Genomic DNA, 16,548 nt, shown 5'->3' with positions numbered 1-16,548 from the left:
AACAGTCCTTAACAGTCTTGGATGTGTAAAGAGTCCTTCAGGCTGCTACAACAAGCCACCCTTTGCGTTAGCTAACGCAAGGAGCTATCTACTGCTCGTTCTCTACTGCTGCTACTCTGCTTTACAGTGGAGAGAATTGAAGATGAAATCTGGAAACTATCATTGGACCAACGCAATATATTATTGCATTCTGGTTGTTGATTGGTTAGGGAGGATGTCCTCCCTTGGAGCGTCATTTTATGTGTCTTGGCCAATCATAGATTGGCATGAAAAAAAAATGACGTACATTAAATTGATATAAGAGACCACACCCTGAGGAGGACAGCAGGAGCCTGTCCTCCTCTGTCCCCCACTGCCCCCCCCCACCACTTCACACACACTGCTCTGTCTTCTCCTGCACTGCACGTGTCGCTGTTGAATCATTTTAACTAGAATTTAAAAAAAACAAACAAAAAAAAACTTTATAAATAATACTGAGATTTGGTAATGGTTTATTTCAACCAAATATTCTTTTTTATATTTTGATCTCCCTCTTGCCTCTCAAGAAATAGAGGAGGAGCAACCTCCTCTGCCTCTATGGACCAGCCTCCACTGAAACAGACAAATAAAAAAACCATTTAACTACATAGCCAACTTAGCCAGAGTAGAAGCACAAAAATAAAGGAAAATGACCAAATCAACAAAATCTAAGTCAACAAAATCAGGCAGTTTAGTTGCTGCTACTGCAGTAGTTACGGTGGACTAGAGATGCTTGTTTGGCTTTGACTAGGCTGCCATAATTAGTATAGTAACAGTGCGACTGAATTTTAAAAGGTGGATGGCTTGACCGCAGTCAAAGTGCTCCGCTTCTGAAAGTCATGGAAGGACACCATGTGGAGGACGTAACAAAGCCGCATCAGAGCCGGATTGCATCCTCCACCTCTGTTGCTGTTATATCTTTAAATATTTTAACAGATTCCTAAAACAAAATACAGATTTCAGTTTTTGTCAAGTAAAGCCTTTTATTTTTCGATTACGATTTTACCGTGAAACTACATTTATATGAAAATCAAAGACTGACATAAACTGTAGTTAGTCTCTATTACAGCAATAGCCTACCAATCATTGTTCTGCAGAGCTTTAATGTTTGGAAGGGGAGCTTTCCAAGCCTCAGGCTGAATTTAGCTCAAAGATCACAAGTCCCCATTCAGCAGAGCATTTTTTTTGTTGCAGCACCAGGATTTGCTCCATCAAGTAAGCCCAGGTAGTTTATCTGTAAGAAATAAAATCATGGAAAACAGTAGTTACTAACCATTCATTACAATGATTGGATGCAGTGTGTAATCATGAAAGGGCAAGTGGCAACCAGGAATGCAGACAAAATATAAGCATTAAGGAAGAAATGGTCATAAAGAAAGGAGCGGGTAATAGATCAACTCTGACAGTGTGTTAAAACCATTAAAGGGGGATATACATTTATCAACACAGTCGAATCTTTTTTCTTAAGGGCCTTTATTTCAATTAGACAGAAACAGGTAAAGTGCAAAAATGTTACAGATTGAAAAGAAATTGCCCAGACAGCACAAATATATAGCACCAATGTTGATGCACTGTATGGGGAAAAGTAAGTGCTACGCAGTGTAGCACTTGTGTGCTCATTGGCCAGACATTGCTTACTGCAGCTTCACCGATGTTTCACCTCCCTCTGCGCATTCTTCATCAGTACAGCCCGATGGGGGAATGCTGTATATCCTACACATTGCCCACATATATTTGCACTGTAGCGCACCGTTATATAACCTTTGTCAATATGGTAATATTCATTATAGACCTATATCATATATTATGCCTGATAGGCTTAAATGGAGTGTGAAACACATAGCCTAAATGAATTAACCTGTATTATTTCAATCAATCAATCAATCAATCAATCAATCAATAAATCATGTCCAACAGGACAAAATCATAAACAATATATGAAGAAATTAAGGCCTCCTTGGGTGCAGTCTGTCACTCACCAGACGTTGCCACTCCTGACACACTGCCTCTGCCTCTAATGTCAGGGTCCTGCTGCGTGCTGCTGATGCTTTGAATATAATGATTTTTGGGTCAAATTGGGCATCAGCAACCTATAGATCAGCACAGTTTCAGAATTATGTTAGTATTTTTTTAAAACCTTTGTTTTACGCAGTACTGCTGTAATTATACAAACAGAAGCCATTTCCACTTACTGACTTACTTCCATTTGATGGCCGGGAGACTGGTTTCTTACGGTTAATTTACAAGCATTGCTGGAGATAGGTAATAAAGGTTATAGGGAGATAGGTTAATTTATCTAAAACTTGCAACCTAAGTTAACATTTCTGTGGATGTACATGGAGAGAGTTCTGTAGGATTTTTTCTGTGACGTTTGTGTTTTATCTAGGATTCACATGCAGTGTTAAGCTAGCAAGCCAGCGTATTCACGTAGCAGGTAACATTAGCTTAGTGTTGAGTTTGAATGTAACAGTTAGAGGGAGTACACATGGAAAGCAGGTAAATGGGTTTCAAAATCATGCCATTTTCATAGAGGTGTAATAACTAATGTCATATTCTGTAACGTAACCATGTGTATTTCTTGCCTCGACAAAGTTAGCTAGCTAAATATAGTTGGCTGTCAAGTAACGTTAATGAGGATCTCAGCACCAGGCTGCCAGGTTTCATGTCACTTCAAACTATCTGTCTGTTAAAAATGTTTTGAAATGTGTGAACCACACAGAAGCTAATTTGTGTAGGATAATGTGTACAATTCATAAACTTAATTAGACGTATAGCTACGTTAGGATTTAGGGAGTGCAGGAAAGTCAATTCACAGTCAAGGTGCTGAATGTCTGCTCAAAGTGTGTTTGAGGGACATGTATAATCAGATGCGTGATGATTTAGCCTACTCACAATTGTTCATTGTGTGTAAAATCTATTTTTTAGTTAATTGATTATTCATTCATGTTGCCATGTTACCGTTGATTGTTTATAGGCTATTTAGCCTAATTTGCCTGTTGCCTTACTCTGTTTTCATGAATGGGAGACTAAAAGAGAAATATATATTTGCAATATCATGTTAGAAATAAAAAAAAAGCTTTAAAGGTTACCTCAAGTATCGAAAAAGGAGCACAAACAGTTGCTTTAAATTAAGAGGCAGAGTCACTTGTGTTGATTAACTGTGATCCTTCCATAATATTGGAAGAGAGACTGAAGCAGAGACTGTTTATGTGTAGTGACACAATAACAAACCGTACCTGTAAAACACAATCGGCATGCAGAGGGTAAAGGAGAAGAGAGAAAGACAGTCACGCTGGTGTGATTTCGTGTGTGTGTGTCTGACTGCAGTGGGGGTTGAAATGTGTGAGTCTGTGTGTGCAGATTCAAGTGTTTAGAAACGGGTTTGTATCAGGGGCGTTGTTTCAGCAAAAGCCGAGGTATGGTAATGTGACATGACGTCATAGAAATACTCAGTGATGATGGAATTTGAAAAATTTGCACTTACCTAAAACTTTATTTAACAGCCGAGTCCCTTTTACTGGCCAGGTATATCCACACGTTCTGATAAATAAAGGCTAGTCTCAATTAGATGCTGGATCTAAAGTAATTGTTTTTGCAGTTACCATGGATGCAGTTTTTTTTTTGTTTTTAATCATCAGTCAGTAATGAGCAAAATTCTGAAACGCAGCAGTGAGACATATCTCCATTTTCTTTCTCACTAAATCCATTTCAGTTCAAAGGGCTTTATTGGCAATAAAGTTTCAAAGCATCAAAATACAATTGTCCAAATGACAGTACACAATAACAGTAACATTCAGAACATTCTCTCTACCTCTCCCCAGCTGATTTAGCTTGATGCACAACTTAGTGGCTCCTTTTCTGTAGCTCTCCCTCCGTCCTCTCTTGTAAAACCTCCATTCATCCCAGCTACTCTCTCTCTCTCTCTCTCTCTCTCTCTCTCTATTTGATTTGTTCTGCACAGATGATCAGTTTTAAGGTAACACAAGTGAAATCAGTTTATTTTTTTTCTTTCTTTAAAAAAAAAAAAAAAAAAAAGATTCCAAGGTACGGCAACTGCCATACTTGCCACACCCCAATTGATGCCTATGGTTTGTATTTATTTGGCTACAGAAGCTTGAAGCTGTGTGGGCACAGCCACATTGTGTTCTCGGTTGTAGGCAAAGGGGGATTTATATTGAATTATTTAAGTAAAATATTGGCTGTAGAATGACTAAGTTTCTAGTGAGGGTTTATGTTATTGATTGGTTTATAATGGCTGGCATGGATGGCTTTAAGACTGATAATTGAAATTTTCAGTGTGGTTAATGCACCCATCTTCTAAAAGCCTCTCAATTTAGTTCTAGTTCCAAATGAAAAGACCCAGAGAGCAACGTAGTGTTTAAAGGCCTCAAAGAGCTCTTACATTCAAATGACATTATCGTGTGTGTGTGTGTGTGTGTGTGTGTGTGTGTGTACGTGTGCACAGTGCACTAGTCAGAGTTGGCAGATGGAAAAGGTAGCACAAACAGGTTTCTTTAAATTAAGAAGCAGAGTCACTTGTGTTGAATAACTGTGATTGTTCCTCAATATCCTTCCTTAATAGAGACTGATGCAGTTTCCACCTGCCGCTCTTGCTTGAACTTGCTGTGTAGGTGTGACAGAATGCATTTGTATGTGTGTTTTAAACGTGTGTGTTTGTGAGTGTATAGGTGGATGTGCTTTCCTATTGTAACCCTGCTGATTGGATTGTGTTTGACAGATATGGAGTCTGGAGAGCAGCTGACCTCCCCTGCAGCCTCTTCCACCCTCTCCTCCTCCTCTTCTTTTTCCTCTTTGTCATCCCCTGCTCCCCACTCTTAAGAGCAGCCTGGCCCCAAGACCCTGAGCGCTTGAATCCACCTTCAGCACCTCTGATAAGAAACACTTTTTTTCACTTTGTCAACGCTCCATCGATCCTCCATCATCTCCCAAAAACCATATTAACAGAGGAAAAATACCAGGATGCAGTGCAAACAGTTCTCATGTAGCTAGCCATGAAAATATGCCAAATATGGTCACCTTCTTGTCTATGAAAAATTTGTTTCCTCCAGTATTAATTATAGTTATTTTGCAGCCTGTGTGAATGCTCCTCTTTCCCTGGTAAGTTTTTTTTTCCTGACAGCTTGGGTTGCAATTGAAAAGCTATTGCATTAATGAATCCAAAACAATTAGGGGGCTCTTTTGTGTGAGAAACACACACATGCTTCGCCAAGTGTGGGGAAGGAGTAGAAAGAATAAAGTAGGAAAAGCTGCACATGACAGTTCTTTGTTAAAACCTTTATAGTTTCTGTATGTCGATGTTGTACAGCACGTGTGCTGGGTTCTACTTGCTTTTATGTTCTTGGTTATCTGATTATCCGTGTGTTTTGGAAGGAGGCAGAAAAGGAAGTGATTGGATAGGAGCTGCGGGGCTGCAAACCTTGATGTTTCAAATTTTGAGAGGCATGTGCTGAGTCCATGGACCAGTCTCGGTTACGTAATTGCAGAGGTTTGCGGGCACGCGGGTGTTTGCAGAGCCTGCCACAAGAAGCATGCAGTCTGTTTAATAGTGATTGTTTCTTCATTTCGGCAGAGCAGCTTGTGTTTGTGTCTTAAATTGTTGACAGTTGGTCTGATGAAGCAAAGAGTTCAGTGATACCGTTAAAAATCCAATAATTTGGCTGATAAAATGAGGTTCATATGGGGGGCCTATGAACCAGTGATTTGAATCACTGACATTTAGGGGAGCAGCCCTAGTAATGACCAGAGGGTCAGTAGACCATCTAGCTTACAGGGGGAGGTGGGATGGGTTCTGGGATGATCTTATGAACTCTTTACGTGCCTATCTGTTTATTCCTATCTGTTGGTGGCACCTATAAGTTGTTTGATGTCCACCTAGATCATATTCTTCATTTATGTTTGAAATCTGTAATTTTGTCAACCTGATTGTTCGTATTATAAATCTACTACATGCTTGAACATCTTTTGCAGATTGTAAAGCCCCCCCGAGAGGCTATTTTCATATAATTTATGTCTATACATGGGTTTTCTAGGGTGTTTGTTCACATACAACCATCAGATATGACCCGTTCTGAATGTAGATGTGCACTTTGGGGGTACCCTTACCCTAAAATGACAAGCAAAGTCAATCAAATTAGGTTACCATTTATTATCATTGAATTTTCTGCACATACAAATTTGTCTTAGTAATATGTTTTTCCATGAAAACCATGATGCATATCAGCACACAGATTGAAACCTTAAATGAGACCAAGCTTGAAACATGCCTTGACTGTAGGCCTACATGTAATCTTTACTCCATGCCCTCATCCAAATGTAGTGCCAACGTATTCGCGCTCACACGTCTGCACTCTGAACAGGCTATCAAGTCCTTGATGACGGCATTTGCAGTGCATAGTGCCGCAACCCAATTGCAGTGCACGAGCTTCAGCAAGGATTGAGGAGCAGGCTCCTGGTCGGAATGGATGAGAATGAGGCATGAGTCTTGGATCCTCCAGCCACATTCCTTGCTGAAAGAAGTGTAACAGAAGAATGAGGAGGTCAGTGTCATCTCCAACATGGACAGTTCTTTGTATCAATGCTGCTGTCACTGCCATTTAAACTACAATCACATACATCTCCCTGAGCATTGTGAATGACAAACCCTGCAAGTTTTAGTCCCTCCCCCACAAAGTTTTTGAAATGTTGTTATTAATAATAATAATGATGATATTCATAATAATAAACTGTATTTACATAGCACCTTTCAAACACTGTTACAAAGTACTTTACAATAAAACATAACACATTAAAAACACAAAGAGAGGAAAACAAAAATGCCATAGAATATTTATGAAATCACAGAAAAAAGGGTAGAGTTGTCAAAGTAAAGCAGGGAATTGTGATTTAATTGGATGTACTTTCAAAAATAACTGAAAAATAACCTGTTGAAAATAACTGCTGTTGACCCTACAGTGGTTTGTCTCCTACCACAAATGGTCATTATCTTTGTCATTTGAGAATCATCTGAACACTGTCGAGGAAGGGTTGTGCAAGATAGTCAGCATGGCCAGGTATTGTTTATAAAAGAAACAAAATTTGCTGTGAGCAAATTTGTGCCCTTTTTGTTAGGGTGTAGCCTCTCTTTTATACAAGTCTGTCCTATTCCAAAATATATCGAAGTGATCAGTAAAGCTGAAACTGGCAGCAGAACACAGCACCTGAAGCCACTGATTAAAACCAAAAAGCAGACTAAAACCTTCACCCCCTTTTTTCAGAGTTTGAAAGGATCACGTTGTCATTGTTTGACAGAAATTCCTGCTTTTTCAACCTCGGTGATATGGTTGATGTGAATGAAACCTTCCAGCCAGTCTTTGTATTCCTCCCTTTAATGGGCACCATCCTTTGTAGATAGCTGGCTGCTGTACCCATCAGACACAATCACCACTGATTGCTCCGTATGTCTTTCCTTTCTCCCAGGATAGTCAGTGGAGGAAGATATACAGGACGTCTCTTTCCGGCACATCGTCATGAGACACAGAGTTCCATATTGCTTTTGCAATTTGGGGTTTGTTTGCTGGGAGAAGCACCATTTTTGTTTCGAAGAGGGCAGCTGGATACCCACAGAATTTGTACTTCAGCTAACTTGTCTGCTTGTTTCCCAGCAATCACTAGTCTCTGAAATGAGAGCTGCAGATCGATATGGACAACTTCTTCATTGACCAGTTTGACTGTGGATTTGGAGTCCATGGTGACTGCATGTGGTTTCCTCTTGAGCATACTGTATAATCTGTCATCTTTTCCCCTACCACGTCCTTTAAGACCCTTCTACCGGCCTATTTTGAATGGTCCACATTCACCGCATTATGGACTGTCACACCAGTGTCATAAGTGTTGAAGGTGTTCATACCCAGCAAACAGATTTTGCAACTCTACAAACTAAGAATTTTGATAGTTTCGGCATTGTCTTTTGCATGTCTTGATGTGGAAAGGTCCTTTTACTGTTCACTAGTTTCATAATTTACCACTGTCAGTTCTTGCAATACAGGTATAAGACATTAGTATATTCTCTGAAAAAAATGTTTTATTAGAAAGATTGACCCCAAAAAAGACACGAAATATGTTGGAAAGGTGGGTGTACATAGGCCCTCCAATATTAACACCATTTTACCCAGACCACGTCACTTTAAAATGTTGAAACTTTGCTTTTGACCTTGAAAAAAGTTCCACTAAATCCATGAAGGTATACTTTTAATATCCACTTACATCCGCTGGGCTAACTGCTGTTTTTTAATTTCACTGGTATATTCTGTAGTTACATCACTATGACTAGTATTTTAAATATTTTTTATGATCACATGATCTGCTTAATGAGGTAGCTTAAGCATAGGCTATAAGGAGGAAAAGTAAGGAAAGACCGGGATATGATGATAGGGGGCAACGAGACAATGATATCATCGTCCATGGAGATGTTTCACTGTGGACATCGTCATATGCCAATTCAGCAGACATTGCTCAACCCTAGTATGATCATCACAAACAAATTGGCAGAGGAGGTAAGAAGAGACAACAATTTTATAAATAATATTTTAATATTAGTTATAATGATATAAATACCATGTAATGGTTGTATAATACACACAATGTAATACTAAAGATGTAATGTTATGATACAGTGTGTCACAAACTGACTCAGGGACTGTGAAATGGAGGGAGTCCATGCAAGAGATACACTTAAATGCAGTTTATTAAAACTGAGACAGTAACACAAATGAACAATGGGATGTGGAAATCAGCAATGTCTGCCGTTAGAGCAATGCATGGATGTGTGTCGTGAGCTGCGGAGGTGTTGAATGTGCAAACCAAGAGGAGATGATGCAGGATGAATGTCAGCTGTTGGAAGGGAGATACAGAGTGAGTACATGGGCCAATATTTACAGTGTTGAAGGCCCTGCTGATGACCCATGTCAATCAGTTTCCTGGCCAGGACACCCTCCAAGATTGTGGGAGGTGTGTCACAAGTGCATATGATGTATTGCAACATAATTATTTGCTTTTGTCAACCAAGAAATTCTTCTGCCAACAGTTTTATAAATGTGACCTTCAGAGAACCACACATTTTATTAAAAAGAGTCCCACGAAAACAACCTTTAGAGAAGGCTCAAGGAACATTCACTGAAGATTGCAAAATGTAACCTTCAGAGAACCTTTAGAGAATGTTTCCTGAAGGTTAGGCTACCTGTTTGCTGGGTACTCTGTTTACTAGCTTCGAGCTTAGCCTAGCTTAGCAGTTAGCTTTGTGCATACGCAGTCAAAGCAGCCTTGTTAAAGTGATGATGTGTGATGACTATTCCACAGCTGCAGATAGGATGTCTGTACTAGAAAGATACATCTGTGAGTTAGAGCAGCTTTTTTCAGGAAGCGGTACGACATGACGGGCACTCCAAATAGCCTTAGCCCTAGCCTTCTTTCTGGGGCCTCCCTGACCTGCTGAAAGTGGACAGCCTTCACCCTACTGGGAACAGTGCTACTATTTTATCTAGAAATATAGACAGGTGTCCACGTTTAGTTTGACACTTGGGACTTATCATTTGGCAGGACGCAGATGATTAAAGAGCATGCTAGGTTTAAAGCTAGTGCAAATGTGGACTCAACTAGTACAGTTGTGTCCAGATGTCTCCCTCTCTCTCTTTCTTCCCCTTGGTTTTGTTGTATTTGGTTTGTCTTTAGTTTAATTTTTCTCTTAGTTAAGTAAAATAAGCTTTAAATCTTAATTCATAATGCATATGTTGTCACCCATGTCCTCAAACTGTCAGTATACTGAGAAACATAGTGTGTTTGTTTTTCTGCTGTGTCTGGATGTGCTACTTTGTTCTACCACTTCATATCTTTGCCAAAACTTAATTTACATGTGCCTGGTATAAACTTGACACATTGATTTATATTAAGAACAGACATCAGGGCCTGATTGATTTGTCGTCACTGATATATATAGTATATGATCCAAAAGTGAAATTGATGTTTGCTCTGAGATGTTTCTGGTGGTAACGATACTGTTTTCTGGTTTGAGGTTCAAAAAAGGTTTTTTTTTTCAAAAATCTGATCGGAATCTGTGGAATGAGCCTTTTTTCAAATTTGAATATAAATTTAAGGGAATCTCTGCAGACAAAAACAATATCCAGGTGCCTATGTCCTCTGCCTCTATTATGCATGCTTGGGCATATCCACAGACAGACAGATGGAGTTGAAAATGAGTGTGAAGCACAATACACTCTGAAACACATCTGAAAATTTCAAGTGATGAGACAGCTTCTACATGCACCATTATTATCTAATAAAAGTTTGTCTGCCACTGTAAGGCTGTGTTCAGACCAAATCAGGCAGTGTGGCGAAAATGCCAGTCCTCCCATTCATTTGACTGGGGGTAGTGCTTTTAGGCTGTGGGCGTTTTGGCCACAAAGTTGATCCAGAGTCAACTTTTGGAGAACCACAACCCAGTGTCACACTGCAGTGGCCAATCACAGCAGGCAGTCAGACTGATCAGAGCTATACAACCGTGCTATGAAGGAGTACATTATTGTACATTAGTACAAAGACATTACTAGGAGGAGGGGAGGACATTTCTCTTCATTTGATAATCTTAAAAGTAAAGTCAGGATTTACTGTCGGCTTTCCGACTCATTTTAAAAAACACCAGAAAAAAGAGAGAGAGAAAACTGAGAGCACCAGCGAGCTAGAGAAAGAAAGAGAGAGCAGCTGTGGTCGAGCGAGCAAGACAGTGAATGAAGAGAGGGAGCACTGGTAGCAAGAAAGCTGATGAATCAGATCAATAAACGTTATTTTCTGATTGTTTCACAGTGGTTATGTTCTAGAGCACAAACACGCCCACATGCCCACACACCTCTGTTCTACAATGCAGCGGAGCGCCTCACTAACTGATTTAGTCTGAATACGGCCTAACTATTAACAAGACACCAGTCCTCTTCTCTGCATATTTTCCAATTAATGAAAATTAAGGGGCGCTGAGCAGTGAGACAGAGCAGCCAATAGCAGAAAACTAAATTACAGATATTTCTATCTCATCTCCAAGACACTCAAACAGAAACCAAATGCCTCATAAAGAAATAATTATTCCCTGTCATTCTCAATGAGCTGTGATTAGCTATATTCCATGCTCCTACGCATTTCATTTGTTCCTCATTAGATGTCTTGTATAGATTTGACCATTATATCATATATCAGCCTTTACAGCTTCCTTGGAATAAAGGTAATTATAGCGGCATATGGCAACTGTGCTAGTCATCAATGTAGTCATGGGGAAAAGGATGATTCAAAACGTAAGTTAGTAGAGTTTATAATAGAGTTAAGTCTTAAACAGTTCATACTAACTTTAAGTTTTGCTTTGGTACTTTACCGCAAAATAAGTACCAGAGAAATGTGGAAAAAGTCTATCATTCTCCTGTTGAATCTATTTATTTTATATTACTGAATTTTCTTGTTCTGTATATTTAACAAGACTGAGTCTACAGCCATGCTAGCATCTCTGTGATGCTGTACTTAGGCGCAGCAGTGCTTTGAGCTAAATGCTTACATCAGCATGCTAATATGCTCCCAGTGACTATGCTAGCATACTGATGCTAGATGCTGAGCAGGTGTAATGTTTACCATCTTCACTGTCTCAGTTTACCATGTTAGCATGCTAATATTTGCTAATTAGCACTAAACACAAAGTTCAGAATTCTGACATTTTCAAAACTAAATGTGATTAGTTTTTCAAGTATTTGATCATAAACCAAAGTATTGGGCAAATTTAAATTTAAATTTTGACCTGATGATTATGCTAGATGGAAAATTAAGGGATCATCATGAACATCTGAACCAAATTTAATGCCCATCTATCCAAGAGACATTGAGACATTTTATTGAAAACCGCAAATGTGAACTTCATAATGGAAAGTCAGGGGATCACCAAAGACAGTAAGATTCATCCACTGGGCACCATAAATATCTGAACCAAAATTCACAATCCATTTAGTTGTTTGTGAAATATTTCAGTCAAGACCAAAAGTGGTGGAATAACCGACCAGCAGATCAACACTGCCATATCATTAGAGGTTTGTCCCCCCAACCTACAACCAACAGATAGATTACCATAAAATGTTGGTCCCCAGAGGATGAATCCTAGTTTGGAGATTCCCTGACGTTTCCTATAGCGCCACCATGAAGTTGACATTTTTTCTTTTTTAGTGAAATACTGAATTGCTTACCATGAAATTTCATGCAGATATTCATGGTTCAATTATCAAAGTATGTCTTCCTTCTTGGACTCTGACATCAGAGAGGGGCTTTCAGACACTTGACAGACCTGATTCAGACCTTTAATGTAAGTTCTCAAACCTCACATTTGTTTATGTCATTTGGGACTAGACTGCACTGCTGTGCAAAAAAACTTTTTTAAGGGAAGGCAGTTTTAGCTGTAAGAATGCTAAAATATCAGTCTTGGGACAAAAAAATTGCACAAAATGCAGTCATATTCTACCACTGTCTCCTTTGCTGTGCTTCCAAGAAACTGAGTAATCCTCTGTACCACAGCTGGTTCAGACTAACAGAAACAGATGAGTAGTCCTGCTGCTTTGACTGGTGAGAGATTTCCATTGGTTTTGAAGCTCAGTGCTGCCGAGGCTCTATGTGGAGTTATAAATGAACTCATTTATTACTCATCGTGGATAATTTTCTCTTATGGAAATGATGACAGTGAAGAATGGTTGTGTCTTCAATGGTGACAGAACCTAGATAGTGGCTTCACATTGCAAAATTCCATTGCAGTCATGGCTTAAAATTCATTACTCTGAAGTCTCTGTCCCTTCTAAATATGGTCAGCCTTTGTGCTTTAAGATACTGTCTGAACTTTTTTTCCCTAGCTCTTATTTCTTATACATTGTTTGCATTGTATTTATATAGTTATATTTTTATTTTCACAGATGTATACTGATATATCTAGCTTAAAATATTTGTGTCTAGCAATCTTCTTCTGCCCGGAACTTCAGTGAAATGACAAAAATGTGTAAATGCAAAATATCACTTCTCCGCCTTTACAATACCAAAGCACAGAGAACACATCAACACCTTCCTCACTCTGCACAGACAGTCCGACTCTATATTATGGTGAGCTTGATGACAGCTACAGCCAAATTGGATGAAAATCTGCTGTTGGAGTGGTTGCCAGGTGTCTCATTATATTCCCAATGGCTCTCATTCACTGTTAAATGCATTCTCTCCCAGTGAGGGGCGATGAGGGAGATAGATAAGGCGATTTTTCTCCATCATCCTGTCATGAGAGCCAGAGAAAGCCACGGGGGAGGGGGCGCACTCCTGCTGTATCTGCCCTCTCCCTAGCTGCAAAGCATCAGTCATGTCCCTTGAAATGCCCCGGGGCCTCCCCTGGGTGTCAGTCATGTAGTAAGAGTGAGTAAGCATTGATTTACCTGATAGTCCTCCAAAGTATTCAGCTACAGGTGACATTTAGGAAAAGGACTGCCCCTTTTTTGTCTCTTATTATTATGATTTATCACTTAATTTCCTCTTGCATCTTCATTTTCTCATCCTCCACTCATCTGTTTTCATCCTATTCTTATCGGAGTTCAATAAGGCCATCAGGAAATTGATGTTTGGGTTAAATAAGATTACATTTCCCTAAAGTCCTTGAGGGATGCCTGTTTACATCACTGTTGTTAGATACACAAATGAAGGCCATGAGCAAAGAGAGAGTTAGTGAACGTATCTTTCTACACATGTACACTCATACACATGGGCAGTTTTTAAGTGGTGTAGTGGTGTGCATGATCCACTCAAATGTCATGCATGCTCATTTGATAAAATAGGTTTTTATCTTCCAATTCACCAATTATGTGATGGTTTTATTAATGATTTGAGTATCTGCAAATGTTTTCTGGAGAGAAGCTGCATTTCACTATTTTCTGTAAAATCTGTCTTACTGTATGTGTTATCACAAGCTGATACAGAGGTGCATCTGTGTTTACAGGAAGTGACAAATTAAAACTCAACAACAAAATGCATCAATTATTACTAAACTGCAGGGAGTTGAAAAAAGAAATCTTAATAAACCCTAAAACAGTATGTTATACTGTTATACTTTACAATATACCATAGCCATGGAAAATACTTGTTTCTGATTGGTTGGCAGGTGTCCATCTGCCAACCAATCATACATCAAGACACTTCATACAGTACAAACAGTAGCTCCAGTCAGTTTTACCACTGTTCTAAATCAGCGCTCATGGCAGCTCAGCTTATTATATTATTAAACTAACTGTCACTTTAAAGTAAAGGTACTAACCCATGTTTCCCTTGGTTAGTGGCCAAGATAGCCATTTATCTCAACTTCATCAATGACTTTCCAGGAAACCTCATCCAACATCATTGCTTAGATACAGCTTAGATTTTATTTGATTTTGAACAGCAGCTCATTAAATGAGGCAGACTGTGGCGATGATGTCATCTAATTACAAATCCTGTAGCTTCTCCCAGTAGACAGTCAGTAATGAAAGCGGGACAGCAGCCATTCCGACTTTACTAGAGTAGTTTGTATCAAGACTGGAAGCAGGGGGAAACAGCTAGCCTGGCTCTCTCCAAAGTGAAACAATATGTCTACCAATACGCCTAGCAACAGAAAACTGAACAGTGACATATTAGTCATATTATCAAACAACATCCAGCTAACACATACAGAACAACATTAGCATTTATTTGGTGTCATGTATCTGGCCAGCCAGCTAAAAAAGTTGGATACCGAACTCTGTACTTTTAACGGTACTGACTGGATTATGTTGGTAGTACCGAGTACCAATTAATGTTAATTTTGTTAACGAAAACAATGACTAAATATGTTAGTCAACAACCTTTTTTGCCATGACTAAGACGAAACGATGACGAGACGGCACCAAAGACATAAAACACTAACTGTGACTATATAAACATGTAATATTGTTGACGAAAAAAGACAAGACTAAAATGTAGTTTAAAAATGAAAAACTTTAGCACAATTTCTTGTTATTTCATTGTCAAGAAAGAGGAGACAAAATACTCACGGTAGGCGTAGCCTGAGCAGCACGTTAGCAGAGAGCAGCAGCAGCGAGTGCTCCGTCTGTGTGTCTACACTGGAGGCGTTCAAGTGCAGTGTTGAGTGTAGGTCACCCATGTTTGGAAGCACCCAGAGCCCAATACACAATGGCTGTAGTTACAAGCATGAAACAAGCAGGTCACGTTTATGTGTATATAGTGCGAGTGAAACGTGAACCATTACACAGCCTGTCTAGACAGTTGTAGTGATTAGATCCCTATATGTCTAACGTTAAATAAAGTTTGACTAAGCTCCAACTGAGTTATTGAATATCACTGCCTGCTGTCAGAACCACACATGTAATAGCTGACATTAAAATCCTTAGCTGCACCCCGATGGTTCGCTGGTAAGTGCACATACTACATAACATTAGGATAAGTCCCTACTGCAGCAGGTTGATTCGAACCCAGACCCTTTGCTGTATGTCATCCCTTCTCTGTATATCCCATCTGTCCTGTCTCTCTCCATTATACCTGTCTAATAAAGCAAAAATGTCTTAAAAATTATCTTTTAAAAAAATCCTTTTTTTTTTGGATTAAACAAACAGGAACAGAACCAGGCTAAAAGTTATTAAGGTGTGTATGTATGTGTGTGTGTGTGATTTGTGTGTTACAGAGGAACAGAGCTGATGACAGGACAAGGACAAGAGACAAGTTTTTTAAAAGGCAGACACAATATCTTTGTTTTGCCTCCACTGATATAATTATTTAGCCAGTTCATTATATGCAACTTTTTAACTTTCATTTTCATTCATTCATTCGTTCATTCCTCATAAATTAACCCTACAAGTTATAGTATTTTTGAAATGGTTGCTTATGAAATGCAAAATATGATATAAATAGATGATCAAGTGGCCTCTCTCTCTCACATTGTGGTAGGTCACCTGTTGTGGGCTTTTTCTTTTTTTCTTTTTTTTTTTTTTGGAGAGCCAATTCGCTTCTTTTCAAAATAATCTTCCGTGTATGACCCTCTGAGGACACTCTGGCTTTCATCTCTTTCTCAATGTGATGTTCTCGTTTTCTTTCATCTGTTGAAATCTAATTAGCTACTAATACTACAAAAAAAAAAACTTTGAAGGAAAAATTAGCTTTGAAGAATAAGATATGATGTTCAATAAGCATTTAAAACACATAAAAAATGCATAAAGAATAAAGAGTATAACTTATTATTTACAGATCAAAAAAATATTTTTGCAAATGATACCTTAATGATACACATTAAATTGACACATTTCATAATAATTTTTTACTCTTTTTATGTGCAGTGGTGGTAATTATTCATCAAATCATTAAACAGAGGGAAACAGGCTTGAAACTATAATTTTTGTCCTCTTGTGTCCAGCTTACCAGCTGCTTAAAACAGATGTGATGAGTGCATGATTGATCAATGTAAAT

The 16,548-nt window shown here is 38.8% G+C and overlaps 1 long non-coding RNA gene across 2 annotated transcripts; it reads right to left on the bottom strand.

The window, feature by feature from the left end:
• Nucleotides 1-996: 996 nt before the first annotated feature.
• On the bottom strand, nucleotides 997-5,131 carry LOC122971992. Of its 2 annotated transcripts, none has more exons than XR_006399612.1 (4): nucleotides 3,108-5,131; nucleotides 2,211-2,270; nucleotides 1,998-2,108; nucleotides 997-1,252 (listed from the first exon to the last, which is right to left on the bottom strand). It is a non-coding gene; the product is annotated as an uncharacterized LOC122971992 (long non-coding RNA). The 2 variants fall into 2 exon arrangements; XR_006399613.1 differs by having other exon boundaries at nucleotides 3,255-5,131.
• Between the last annotated feature and the right edge of the window lie 11,417 nt (nucleotides 5,132-16,548).

This window comes from Thunnus albacares, chromosome 20 (genome assembly GCF_914725855.1).
Source record: "Thunnus albacares chromosome 20, fThuAlb1.1, whole genome shotgun sequence".
Lineage (NCBI taxonomy): Eukaryota > Metazoa > Chordata > Actinopteri > Scombriformes > Scombridae > Thunnus > Thunnus albacares.
This window is presented reverse-complemented; position numbering and strand designations above follow the sequence as displayed.